Consider the following 14,637-nt stretch of genomic DNA (forward strand, 5'->3'; position numbering starts at 1 on the left):
AATCTTACTGGTCCCAAACTTTGAGCGTCAGTGTTATGATGACTGTCCAAATATAATTTTATAAATAATACTGTTTTTGTGTCATGGAATGTAGTTATAAGTTTTTTAGGTAAGAATGTACCCGTTTAGACTTCAAATATGCAGTTTGTTAATAAAGATAATGTTAATATGAAAACTGGCTTCGACATTTCAGACATGTGAGCTGCAGGGCATCAGTGGCCGTTCGCACTCATGAACCAGGCGAGAAGCAGCCTTACTTCGGCCAGATCTTCTGGAATCTGCTGCTGGCTCTGATGTGTCTGTAGTGGTTAAACATTTATTTTGTTTTAGGTAAATCTAATAGGCAGTCTTTGGTCTCATTAATGTCTTATTTGTTCCAAAGAACTTTTTGCTGAGGGCAAAGTCTCATCACATTATATTTTATGTAACTTCAATGCTGTATATCAGAGAGATGCCTTTGTACTTTTGACTGAATTGCCTAGCAACCTTTATGATGGCTGTTGTTTATTAAATACTATTATTTAATAAATAATATTTTATATAAATAATAGTACCATGTTATTCAGTATTAAGAAACAATATATGCGTTTGTGATGGTGATTAGTTACATTGTTCCACGTTTAGATAGTGACGAGACTTTTATATTTAAAGAGACTTTATATTTATATTTAGAAGTTATATTTACTTTTAACAACAAATGCACGGAGCAGCAATGTCATCGGAAATCACTCTTAAAGGGGTCATTGGATGCAAAACTTTTACATGTTGCTTGAACATTAATGTGTGTTGGCAGCTTGTGTACACAACCACCCTACAATGATAAAAATCCACCCAGTGTTTTTTTTTTTAATCTTTCTTTTTTAATCCGAATTGAAACAGTCCGACTCCGATTGCCATTGTGAGACTCAGGTGCAGGGCAAGACAAGAATGTCTCAGATTGAGAGATTGAGGTGTTCTGTTGTTGGATGTAATAATGAACATAGCAGTCGTCATTTACTCCTAGACATCGGGCGAGCAGAGTTCATTTGCATTTAAAGGGACCATGCAATAAAATTAGTTGATATTTTGCAGATCTGATTTTGAGTGAAAGGTAAAAGTTTTTTTTTTACACTACTATTGAGAATTTTTAACCAAAGTATATTATAGACTTTTCATTAAGACCCTAAAGAATCATATGAACTTGTGGAAAATGGGCATCCGATGACCCCTTTAAAAAAAGGATTATACGACAAAGATATCGCTTTCCTCAGCAGACATTCAAACTGTTTATAAATATAAGATTGAGCTGAAGAATGAATGCTGTATCAGATACAGGTAATTACACTCGCTCAGTCCGTCTATATGGACTATATATAAGGAATATAACTAAATGGATTTTCAGTACATTTCTTTGAGATACAATAGAAGGTTTGCACTTAAGCCACGATTTTGGATGCGTGGCCATATTGGTGATAATGGGATGTAAACAAGAGCATGGATTGCAGGGTTAATGTACTACTGAATTTACTAATTTACCAATTTTACGCTGTCTAAACCACAGAAAAAACATGTGCAAGCTGCTAAATCATATAGAGAAGGACTTAGTGAGCAGAAAAGGGTGAATATTTTGACAAACTAAAGTTAACAGGTTGTAAAGATACGTATATGCAGTATTAATTAAGATATTAGCCTCATATTTCACCTACCTGACCGTACATGACAAAAACAAACACGAATGTTGTCAAGATTCTTGTCCTGGAAATCCTGGTTCAGTTTGGCCTACCTCAAATCCCTTTGTTCCTCAGTTTTTGCAATCTTCTCCTTGATTTGTTGTAACTTTTGGCAGTCTATAGTACTCCAAATGTTTTTCCCGGTCTGACCAATTAGTACAGGCCAAAACATGACACTAATTGCCATTTTCAACAGCAATAATCAGCAAAATATCCTCTTTTTTCAGTTCAGTGGCATTAGTTACATGCAGTGTTGACTTTTTGTTCACTGTTGCATTTTTCTATATGGGTTCCATTGTCTGTTTTGCCTTAAATGAATCTTTCAAATTCAATCAAAATTAAGCTCTGTCGAAAGCATCTGTGAAATGCTGATGATTACCACAGAAAATCTTTTAGTTGCATGCTGAAGTTTGTAAAAATGAACAATCAAAAATTGCGTGCAGTCAATTATTTTTTAACAGCTGGAAAAATTGTCCCTCCACTCAAATAATGATTTGCAGATCAAGTAACAATTACTTGTTATCATGAAAAATGTGTTTTACTAAAGCTGCAAGTTTCTTCTTTAAACTCCCAAGAAAGTCAGTGTCTTTTTTTCTGTGGCTTTTCTGTGGTAATCGACAGCTCGTCACAGATACTGTCGATAGATCTTACACGCCGTGCATTGAACCTGGAAGCTTCTTTTGATGTAGAGGTTTCAAGAGTGTATTTTTACATCTTTTGCATATCAAACACTGAAGTACAGCAAACCTGTAAATAAATAAGTGTTCTGTTGCCTAGCACTTTGAGGTTTTGTCTGAGGGCTCGATTTGTATCCTTGACTCCCTATTAAGCTGCCAGTACAAACGCAAATGTCACTTGGTACGAAAGCTCCTGCAAAGAACATAAATGTAAATGTAAAGGTTTCAGAAGCATCTCGCTGGTGTTGTGAAATTTCTTTTCACAGACTGACGATCTCTGACAGTATGTGCGACGTGTGAACAACATGCTGATTAAAAATAGAATGAAAACGAAGGCCTTAATGATCACGGGAAGGTCGCTTTCTTCAGTGCATGAGAAGAGATGCAGAAACTGAGCCAATCAGCTCAGCAAGATAACATAAGCAATGTTTCATTATCTTTTCAAAATCTTTTTAATCTATTCCCAACCCAATTCTGCTCTATTACACACTGACCTATGGATCCATCCTCAGTGCATTTCCTCCCATTTCAGAAAGAAATATAACAAAGTCAACATACTAAATAGTTGTTTTGAAACTGACTATGAACAAATTCCCTCTTTAGTGATGACATGATACAATATGACCAAACAACAATGACATCAGATGCTTTTATATGCTTTACAAGCAATCATTTCTTAGACAGTGAGGAATGATGACTTATTATTATGTCATGAGGCAGTAAACATTATCTTCCTCTGGCAAAGGCCCATGGGCGAAGCTATTAGTCACCCTTGGTTTTGTTGCATATTTCAAGCTGTTTTCATGGCCTCCTTTCCCAATGCAGCCAGAGGAACATCTAGTGTAAAATAAAATGTGCAGAATACATCCACATAAATGATGCCTCCTGCAAAATGTTCATTATAATAAAGGCTGATGGTTCTACTCTTTTATTGTACAGTCTCATAAAGTTACCATACGATCTCAGTGACAAAAAGAGAGCATATTTGATCAAACTGTTATCAGCTGCTGAAGGGCTGTCAAGGGCTGGGGCGTCTCGAAACGTTTCATCATATGAAGGCTACACTTTTAATTATGACTAAATAAAACCGAGTACCGAAGCTGTCACAGTCAAAACACATGCAATGGCACGTCTGAAATCTGCAAGAACGGTGCTGGCAGACACTGCGAGAATAAAATGGGTAATAAAATATTATAAAATGATACAATAAAGGTTACTGAACATAAACCTAATGTTAAAAAGAAAACAAAAATCTAGATATCTATTGTTATCTATGTTACTATATTTATAATATGAAAAATGACAAAGTAAAATTGTTTGCTTGGTTTTAGATGGTCACAATAACGTGAACAAAATAAATAACGGTATGCAAAATTTGTGAACAAAAGAAAAACTAAAGCAAAAACGGCAAAATATATAATATTATACAATACAATACAATATAACACAATACAATATAATATGAAAATAAAAATATTAAACAAAATGTAAAAGAAAAAAGAACCTGTTTATTATAAAGATGAAAACAATAAAAACAACATGAGAATACAAACTTAAAAAATATAAAATAATAATTATGGCTATTAAATATGAAAAATGACAAAGAAAATTTATTTGCTTGGTTTTAGATGTTCTCACAATAAAACCAATAAAATAAACAAGCAAAATTTGTGAACAAAATAAATAAATAAACAAAAAATAAATAAATAAAAATATATTTAAATAAATTAATATAAATTAAATGAAATAAAAAATGGAAACGGTTTATTATAAATATAATAAAAAAATGATGAAAACAATAAAAACAAAATTAATAAAAATATTACACAAAATTAAATGAAATAATAAAAATGAAAACTGTTTATTATAAAGATAATAAAAACAGATGAAAACAATAAAAACAAAATAAGAATGCAAACAAAATATAAAATAATAATTATGGCTATTAAATATGAAAATTGACAAAGAAAAATAGTTTGCTTCATTTTGGATGATCTCACAATAAAACAAACAAAATAAATAATGAATGAATAATAATAGTAAGCAAAATTTGTGAATAAAAGAAAAACTAAGTAAAATATATAATAAAATGATCATAAAAATATAATATAAAATATAATATAAAATGCATAAAAATAAAACTATTAAACAAAATTAAATTCAATCTTTATTATAAACATAAAAAATATGGCTATAAAATATAAAAATTATTAAATAAATATATATATAGCTAAAATAAAGATTACTTATGTCAAAAAGGAAAACTAAAAATAAATAAAAGTAGCAAAAATCTATATCCAAATATGTATTAGCTATGCAACCCATATTTATATTTTATTAATGTATTATATTTAAAATTTACAAAAAAAGTTTGCTTGGTTTCAATAATAATAATAAATGTAAACAAAATTTATCAACAAAAGAAAAACAAAGGTAAACACAATGAAGCAAAATATATAATAAAATAAAAAATACTAAACTAATTATTTTAAAATTACTAAAAAATGAAAGTAGATAAATAAAATAAAATAACAAATAGTAATAAACATAAACAAAAAACAGCAAAATGTATGTAATAAAAATGAAAAACTATTATTAATTATCATAAAGATTACTAAACATAAACAGATTAACAAAAGAATAAATACGACTGCAAACATAAATATAAAATGATATATTTTTAAAATTGCAAATGAATAAAACTAAATATATAAGTCGAAAAATTCATTTAGGGTACTAAATAGAAAATAAGTCAAAATACATCTCTATATACAGTATAAAACAAATATGTCACCAAGATTATTCCAAATATAAAAAAAAATATGTTATTAATATGTCTTATATTCTAAGCTCTGTTAAAAATGTAAAAAAAATATTTTGTTTGCTCGGTCTCGAGAGAATAAAGGTGTTCGGGTTATTTCTGACATCATGCTTTTGTCTTAAACAGAAATACGAGCCTGTATGAGCTCAGCGCTGATGGCAGGGGTTATTCTTCATGCCTGACGCTGCCGCAGGAGCGCTCAACCTGGAGGGAGAGCGAAAACTGGACCATTACATCATTGCTGTGGGATAGAACGATGCCCCGCCCCTCTATGTTCCATTGGCGGAGCGACCTGGCCTGACATTCCCATTGGTTAATGGCAGCCTAACGGGAAGCAGCGAGGGGGCGTGGCCTCAGCGTGTAAGGGCGCTTCAAATACACTGTAAAAGATGCATAAGGGAGCGATGCTGATGCTGGTGATGCGAGAATAATTTCTCACCGGAGGCAAGCTTTCGAACGGACCGAGAGGGCGATGATGGGCTTCATATTTAGGATAAAATAAACAAACGCAAAAACGAATCAGCTGCACAGCAGAAGCGAACATTTGCAAAAAAAAGCAACGTTATAGTAGAGAAATAGGTGAGAGTGAGACCCTGGATCGGATCCATCCTACAATCGCTGGAGGTAAGGGCGTTTCTGAAAGCATCTCTGTGGTTTCAGTTCAGAAGTTAGGCTACAAACTTACAAACTGATGGTACTTACCAGAGAATAAAATTGCTGGTAAATGTGCTGTAAATATTCAGAGTTGTGCTCTGAAGTTTGTGAGCTTGTCTCTTTTGGATCGGTTGATGTTTTATGGAGGTGATGGTCGATTCCTCTTCACCTGCTCCTGGACTCAGTGACCCTGTTAGGAAGCATCTGAAGAGACTCAAATAACACAGAGACACTTTAAAATAACCTTTTATTTGTTAGTCTGTATATTTTTCATTTGGGTCACACTTTAAATTACAGTGTTGATGTTACAGTTTACACAGCAATGATTGGGAAAATGACAAACACTCACTGTATAAGTGTCCAGCTGTTTGTTTATTTATTATTGGTCTTTATTATTTCTTGAAAGCAATGCAAATCATCACACTGTAATTTAAAGTTTTAAGTGTATGTTTATTTTGAGGTCTTTCTGTCATGTGATAACCTTTGTGAGCTAGACTTTTAATATTAAGTTTGAAACTATTGAAACTGAGTCATATGCAGTAAATAAATCATATTAAAATAATATTTTTAGTGATGCATTCTCAGAAAAAAAAGGTACAAAAGCTGTCACTGGGATGGTACCTTTTCGAAAGGTGCACTTTTGTATCTTATTTACCCCTAAAAGGTGCATATTAGTGCCTTAAAGGTACATATTATACCTAAACAGTACATATGTGACCCTGGGCCACAAAACCAGTCATTTTTGAAAGCTAAAGCTGATTAAATAAGCTTTCCATTGATGTATGGTTTGTTAAGATAGGTCAATGTTTGTTCAAAATACAACTATTTGAAAATCTGAGGGTGCAAAAAAGCAAAATAATGAGAAAATCGCCTTTAAAGTTGTCCAAATAAAGTTCTTAGCAATGCATATCACTAATCAAAAATTAAGTTTTGGTGTATTTACGGTAAGAAATTTACAAAATATTTTCATAGAACATGATCTTTACTTAATATCCTAATGATTTTTGGCATAAACCAAAAATTGTTAAGCTGTCATTGGGATGGTACCTTTTTAAAAGGTACACTTTTGTACCTTATTCACCCCTAAAAGGTACATATTAGTACCTTAAAGGTATATAGTACATATGTGACCCTGGACCCCAAAACCAGCCAAAAGGGTTTATACATCATAAATAAATAACAAATAAATAAGCATTCCATTGATGTATGGTTTGTTAGGATAGGAAAAGGTTCTTAGCAATGCATATCACTAATCAAAAATTAAGTTTTGATATTTTTATGGTAGGACGTTTATAAAATATCTACATGGAACATGATCTTTGCCTAATTTCTTAATGATTTGTGGCGTTAAAGAAAAATTAAGAAGCTGTCACTTGGATGGTATCTTTCCAAAAGGTACACTTTTGTATCTTTTTCACCCCTAGAAGGTGCATATTAATACCTTAAAGGTACAAAAGGTATTTATATCTAAATAGTTCATATGTGACCCTGGACCACAAAACTAGTCATAAGAATTTATACATCATAAATAAATAATGAATAAATAAGCTTTCCATTGATGTATGGTTTGTTAGGATAGGACAATATTTGGTCGAAATACAACTATTTGAAACTCTGGAATCTGAGGGTGCAAAAAAATCAAAATAATGAGAAAAATGCCTTTAAAGTTGTCCAAATGAAGTTCTTAGCAATGCATATTACTAATCAAAAATTAAGTTTTATATATTTACTGTAGGAAATTTACAAATTTCTAATTTTGACCCACAAAATGTATTGTTGGTTATTGCTACAAATATACCCGTGCTACTTACGACTGGTTTCACTGGTTTAGTGACAGCTTTTGTGTCGTTTTTCTGAGGGTGTAAAGGAATTTGATTAAACAATATAATAAAATAATATCAGAAATGCAGCTGAAATATATAATTTAAAAGCAGAGACAGTGCATCCTAATCATAGTTGACGGCCCAGTTTTGGCATATATGTTTCCTTGTGTTAAGTGCCTTGATGGTTCTGTTTGCATGCATTGAACGAAAAACGCGCTGTTTAATTATAGCTGCTCTAAATAAAACAGCGCAGAAGACCTCTGAAGTAGCAAACCAGGAGAAAATGGCCCGTGGGAATATGAGTGAACGTAGCAGAGACAGCACAGGAACCCCTGACACTCATAATGGATGCTTACATCCTCAGTTCATGTGATCTCACACTCCATTTGATTACTAAGTGCGGATTTATTTCCTTGGGCTGCTTTCCCTGTTTCTTATGGCTTAATGATAGCGCCCCAGAGTGAGATTTCATTGCCAGATCTTTGTTCAGTAAATTGACATCTGTTTTGGCCTACAATGGTGGACAATTATCACAAGTGATATTTTATTGTGCATGCACTTCATTTTTGTTTTTACGTTTGCGCATGTTGTAGACACTTCTCCAAAGCAACTTTAAGGCATATGTTTTTTTTAGTAGTTTATTTATTCCTGAAAATTGAAACCATGACTAAAGCATTAGTGCCATTCCCTACATTACCAAAATGTACATACATTTAAAAATATAGATAATTTACATATACACTATAAGTCAAGTTTTTGAACGGTAAGATTTTTAATGTTTTTAAAGAAGTCTCTTCTGCTCACCAAGCCTGCATTTATTTGATCCAAATTTCAGCAAAAACAGTAAAATTTTGAAATACTTTTGCTATTTAAAATAGCTGTTTTCTATTAGAATGTATTTTAAAATATAATTTATTCCCGTGATCAAAGCTAGATAAATAAAAATAAATAAAAGCATCATTACTCCAGTCTTCAGTGTTGCCTGATCCTTCAGAAATCATTCTAATATGCTGATTTGCTGTTTTAGAAACATAATTATTATTATTATTATTATTATTATTATTATTATTATAGAAATGTATACTTTTGTTTAGCAAGGCTGCTTTAAACCAATCAAAAATGATAATAAATTCATTTATAATCTTACAAAAGATTTCTTTTAAAATGTAATTTATTTCTGTGATCAAAGCTGAATTTTCAGCATCATTACTCCAGTCTTCAGTGTCACATGACCCTTCAGAAAGATCCAAAAATCAGTATTTATCTGAAATAAAAAGCTTTTGTGACATTATACACTTTACTGTTCAAAAATGTAGAGTCAGTATAATTTTTTAGTGAAGAAATTATAGAACTTAAAGGTGCCATAGAATGGAAAACTGAATTTACCTTGGCATAGTTACAATAACAGTTCAGTACATGGACATGACATACCATGAGTCTCAAACACCATCGTTTCCTCCTTCTCATATAAATCTAGTGTTTGCAAAAGACCACCGAAAAATAGGTCAATTCCAACATAACACCGACTGTTACGAAACTTTCCAGAGATCGTTAATAGTTACGCCTCCAACATTTGCATCGCCCAATCATCGGTAACGTCAGCACATCAGTTAAACAAGGCAAGCCACTGAAGGGACACCGTTAGCTTAATGCTAGTGCTAGCCTGTTACATTGCAATACATAGGATTTCACTTACCACATAAACAGAGAGATGACTGCTGATGATGGTGAATGATGGAGAAATAACTGCGCTGATGATGGCGAATGATTTACAGATCCCGAGTATCACTGTCAAGCAGCTGAACTTGTGTGGTAAGTAAGCACTCCCTCTGCATTATAACTTTACACAGAGCACATGCATCACAGTAATCAGACTAAAATGTCTGCGATTCAAAACGGCAGATTCTACAAACCACATATTAAAAGCGGCTAGAGCTCCTAATTAAATATATATTTTTATCCATGTGCCAGCTATAGAGATGAGAAGCTCTGTGAAACAGCCAATCAGAGCAGAGCTCATTAATATTCATGAAGCTTCCAAATAAGGCAATAAAAGAGCATTTCATTCTAGGGGCAAATCCTAGGTTTGTAAATGGACCTGTAAAACCGTTTCTGGAGATTTTTTGCCCGTTCCTATGCCATATACCTTCTATGTAGATATCAGAGAACAATTTAAAATATTCTCTCAATGCATTCTATGGCACCTTTAATACTTTTATTTAGCAAGGATGCTTCGAATTGATCAAAAGTGATGATAAAGTCATTTATAATGTTACAAAAGATTTTTATTTCACATAAATGCTGTTCTTTTGAACTTTCTATTCATCAAAGAAGCCTTAAAAAAACTAAGCTGTTTTCAATATAATAATAAATGTTTTTTTGAGCAGCAAATCGGAATTTTAGAATGATTTCTGAAGGATTATGTGACTGGAGTAATGATGCTAAAAATTCAGCTTTGATCACAGAAATAAATTACATTCTAAAATATATTAAAATACAAAACAATTATTTTAAATAGTAAAAATATTTCAAAATTTGACTGTTTTTGCTGTACTTTGGATCAATTATTTTTTTTAAAACATTAAAAAACCTTGACTGATAGTGTATATAAAGCCAAACTAAAATTTATTCAGACACAGTTTATTCTGTATAGTTTAGAAAATGGTAATAAAATGTGACAAGAAAGAATTAAGAACAAAGAAAGAACAAATTCATCTTGATAGATAACGTTGATAGAAAGGTATGTAACAAAACATGGTCAGGTCAAAGTGTCAAATCAAATTTTTGGTCACACATTTTTATCACTTTTACTGGTAGTCCACTGTATGAAGATTTTTTGGGTATGATATGTCACAGTTTACTTTATTTTGCTATCCTCACCTACATAAATGAACTATAGTGTCCTGCACCCACTAGTAAAAAACATAAAAAATGATATCTGGTGTCTGAATAATTTTTGGTTTGACTGTATATGCTAATAGTGCTCTCTGTGTAGCAGAGGTTGCGTGTTATATATGTGTTGTTGAAGTGTCCCACCTCCGGACCATGCTGGATGTGGGAAGTCTCTCCAGCCTGAGTGCTGAAAGGGTTGCTGCTGGTGCTTTGCATAATGCACTGAAGAGTTTGGGCTGTACAGAAGCGTTGTTACATTAGTTTGGAGAGGTTATTGAGAGCCACTGGTGCTGTGGGTGGAGAAATGCATCAGGTCTTTTGTGGCCCAGAACAAATGAACATGAAATAACTCTTGGACTTGTCCTTGAGCGAGTCCTCCCGTCCCCTGAGAGATGCTTTCAGCTTCATCTCTCTCCATCGCTGCGTGTCTCTGTCGACATTTCAGCTTATCTGTCTCACTCACTTTCACTCTGTCTCTCTTGTCCTGGCCACTTCCTATCTAATCTTCCTAATCAGAAATGATTCTCGCTTTCACAGGGCACTAAACGGTAAATTGAAGAAAGAAAAAAAAGAGGCCAGTGAGAAATCAGGGGGTGCAGATCCCTTCACTTTCCATTTGATACCTGGTTTTGTATTTAAAAAATGGTTCCTAATATCATTTGATCAATGAGAATTTGAATAAGCCTGACCTCACAGGAAACGGAATTTGAATGGCAGGAAGAGAAATTTAGAATTTGAAGAATTGAATTTTTTCCCCTCCCTTTTGTTTTTATTCAGCAAAATGATACAGGCAAAGAAAATGACTATGGAACCTGCTCATGTGCTCTACCTAGAATTCTAACTACAGTGCCTTGCAAAAGTATTCATACCCCTTCATTTTTGTCACATTTTGTTTTGTTGCAGCATTATGTTAAACTGCTTTAAATTAGTTTTCCCCCACATCAATTTACACTCCATACACCATAATAATGACAAAGCAAAAACCAGATTTGCAAATTTTACAAATGTATTAAAAATAAAACACTGAAATAAGTACATTGCATAATTATTCATACCCTTAAATCAGTACATAATTGAAGCACCTTTACAGCCTCAAGTCTTTTTGGGTATGATGTGATAAGCTTTGCACATCTGCATTTGGCAATTATCTGCCTTTCTTTGCCTCACCTTTTCACCTCTCAAGCTCTGTCAGCTTGGATGGGGGCTGGCAGACATTTTCTAGAGTCCTAGTTGTTCCAATTGTCTTCCATTATGGATAATGGACGCTACATGCTTCTGTGAACCAATGCAGCAGATTTTTTTCTGAACTCTCCCCTAGATCATTGCCTTAACGCAAGTCTGTCATTGAGCTCTACAGGCAGTTATCTTGACCTCAGGACTTGGTTTTTGCTCTGATATGCATTTTCAGCTGTTAGACCTTTTCTGAGAGGTGTGTGCCTTTCTAAATCATAATCATTCAAATGAATTTGCCACAGTTTAACTCCACTCGAAGTGTAGTAACATCTAAAAGCAATATGAATGCTCCTGAGCTAAATTTCGAGTGTCCCAGAAAAGGGCATGAATACTTATGCAACGGGATCTTTTCAGTTTTTTATTTTTAATAAATTTGCACAAATGTTAAAAACCTATTTTTTGCTTTGCCATTATGGAGTAGGGAGTGTAGATTGATGTGGGGGAAAAAAGTAATTTAAAGTAGTTTAAAATAAGGCAGCAACATAACAAAATGTGAAAAAAAAAATAAAGAGGTATGAATAATTTCGCAAGGCACTGTACTTCCATCCGGACAACATTTCACCTCAAGGTTTAGATACAATCACTATAAATACTCTTTTTATCCATTTGTCATTGATTACTTGCATTTCTTACGTTCCAAACCTTTAAGACCTTTGTTCATCTTCAGAGCACAAATTAGGATATTTTTGATGAAATCCTAGAGTTTTCTAACCCTACATAGACAGCAACACAACTGACATGTTTAAGGCCCAGAAAGGTAGTAAGGACATTGTTTAAATAGTCCATGTGACATCAGTGGTACAACCGTCATGTTATGCAGCTACAAGAATACTTTTGGTGCACAAAGAAAACAAAAATGAAGATTTTATCAACAATTTCTTCTCTTCCGTGTCAGTCTCTGGCATGCATTTACGACAGTACCTTAACAATGTCCTTACTACCTTTCTGGGCCTTGAACGTGTCAGTTGTGTTGCTGTCTATGCAGGGTTAGAAAGCTCTTGGATTTCATCAAAATTTCTTAACTTGTGTTCTAAAGATGAACAAAGGTCTTACGGGTTTGGAACGACATGAGGGTGAACAATTAATGACAGAATTTTCCTTTTTGGGTGAACTATCCCTTTAATGACTGTGGTTGTTGTGTTGTTACACAGTTTATATGCCCAAAATAAATTTCTCTCAGTGGGATTAATAGAGTATCATCATAATTATCAACACAATCACACAACAGATGTATTTCATTAGTCCAACAGTTTTGTGCTAAAATAGAAATAATTATATCATTATTTTAGAATAATTATAACATTACTTTTTTCCAGAAGGAATTCTTTAAACAAAAACCCATACAGGCAAAACCTTATTTTATATAGATTAACTTTTATTCAAATAATTTTACAGCACAATAAATAATCATATGTGAGAAAATAACTCACATGTTGTGTGCATTATCATATTTTTGGTTAATTCATACTGAAACATAAGCTGTGGTAAAACCATAAAAAGCTATAGCTTCAATTGCATTCCTTTGAATTGCATTCTTTTTTTGTTCTTCATCCATAAATTCACTCTGAAATTACCGTTCTGGAATTGAATTGGACTTTAAAGGAATAGTTCACACAAAAATGAAAATTCTGTCATTACATACTCACCCTCATGTTGTTCCAAACCCATAAACCCAAATTAGGATATTTTTGATGAAAGCCTAGAATTTTCTGACCCTGCATAGACAGCAACACAACTGACATGTTTAAGGCCCAGAAAGGTAGTAAGGACAATGTTAAAATAGTCCATGTGACATCAGTGGTACAACTGTAATGTCTATGCTACAAGAATACTTTTGGTGCACAAAGAAAACAAAAATCAACAATTTCTTCTCTTCCATGTCAGTTTCTGGCATGCATTCCCGACTGTACCTTAACAATGTCCTTACTACCTTTCTGGGCCTTAAACGTGTCAGTTGCAGTCAGAAAGCTCTCTGATTTCATCAAAAATATCTTAATTTGTGTTCTAAAGTTAAACAAAGGTCTTACAGGTTTGCAACGAAACAAGGGTGAATAATTAATGACAGAATTTAAATTTTTGGGTGAAATATCCCTTTAATGACTGTGGTTGTTGTCTTGTTAGGCAGCTTCACATGTATGCCTAAAATAAATTTCCCTCAGCGGGATTATTAAAGTATTATAATAATCATCAACACAATCACACAACAGATGTATTTCATTAGTCCAACAGTTTTGTGCTGAAACATGAATATTTATATCATTATTTTTTAGAGTAATTATAACGTTTACTTTTTTCCAAATTAGATGGAATTCTCCAAACAAAGACCAATACTGACAAAACCTTATTTTATTATATTGATTAATTTTATTTGAATAATTTTACAGGACAATATAGTGTTGTCAACTACATTGTCTTAAGATAATAAACAATAAATAAATAATTACACCAAAATGTGATTTAAAATAAAATGTTTTTCCACTACATGATATATAAAAAGATCAGAAAGATAAAAAAAGAAAAATGTATTAAAATGAATATCCATAAATGAAATGTACATTTCTGTTTTGGGGATTTCAAACATTGATTATTAATATCATCTTATGGAAATAACTCACATGTTGTGTACATACTCAGATTAATGGGTAGTTCATACAGAAACATAAACTGTATTACAACTATAAAAAGCTATAGCTTTTACATACACACCTTTGAATTTCATGCATTTTAATTCTTCATCCATACATTCAAACTTAAATTACAGTTCTGGAATTGAATTGGACTTTAAAGGGATAGTTCACCCAAAAATGAAAATTCTGTCATTAATTACT

General features: G+C 32.6%; 2 protein-coding genes across 2 annotated transcripts in view; both read left to right on the forward strand.

Moving 5' to 3' along the window:
• Window positions 1-14,637, forward strand: part of LOC141287788 (double C2-like domain-containing protein beta) — an 89,260-nt gene that overhangs the window by 57,761 nt on the left and 16,862 nt on the right. The gene's annotated exons all lie outside the window — the stretch shown is intronic.
• Window positions 5,611-14,637, forward strand: part of LOC141287551 (leucine-rich repeat neuronal protein 1-like) — a 30,355-nt gene continuing 21,328 nt past the window's right edge. The window contains exon 1 of the mRNA XM_073819713.1: window positions 5,611-5,831. The gene's annotated coding sequence lies outside the window, so the exon portion shown is untranslated. The remainder of the gene's footprint in view (window positions 5,832-14,637) is intronic.

The sequence above is a fragment of the Garra rufa genome, chromosome 15 (genome assembly GCF_049309525.1).
Source record: "Garra rufa chromosome 15, GarRuf1.0, whole genome shotgun sequence".
Taxonomy (NCBI): Eukaryota; Metazoa; Chordata; class Actinopteri; order Cypriniformes; family Cyprinidae; genus Garra; species Garra rufa.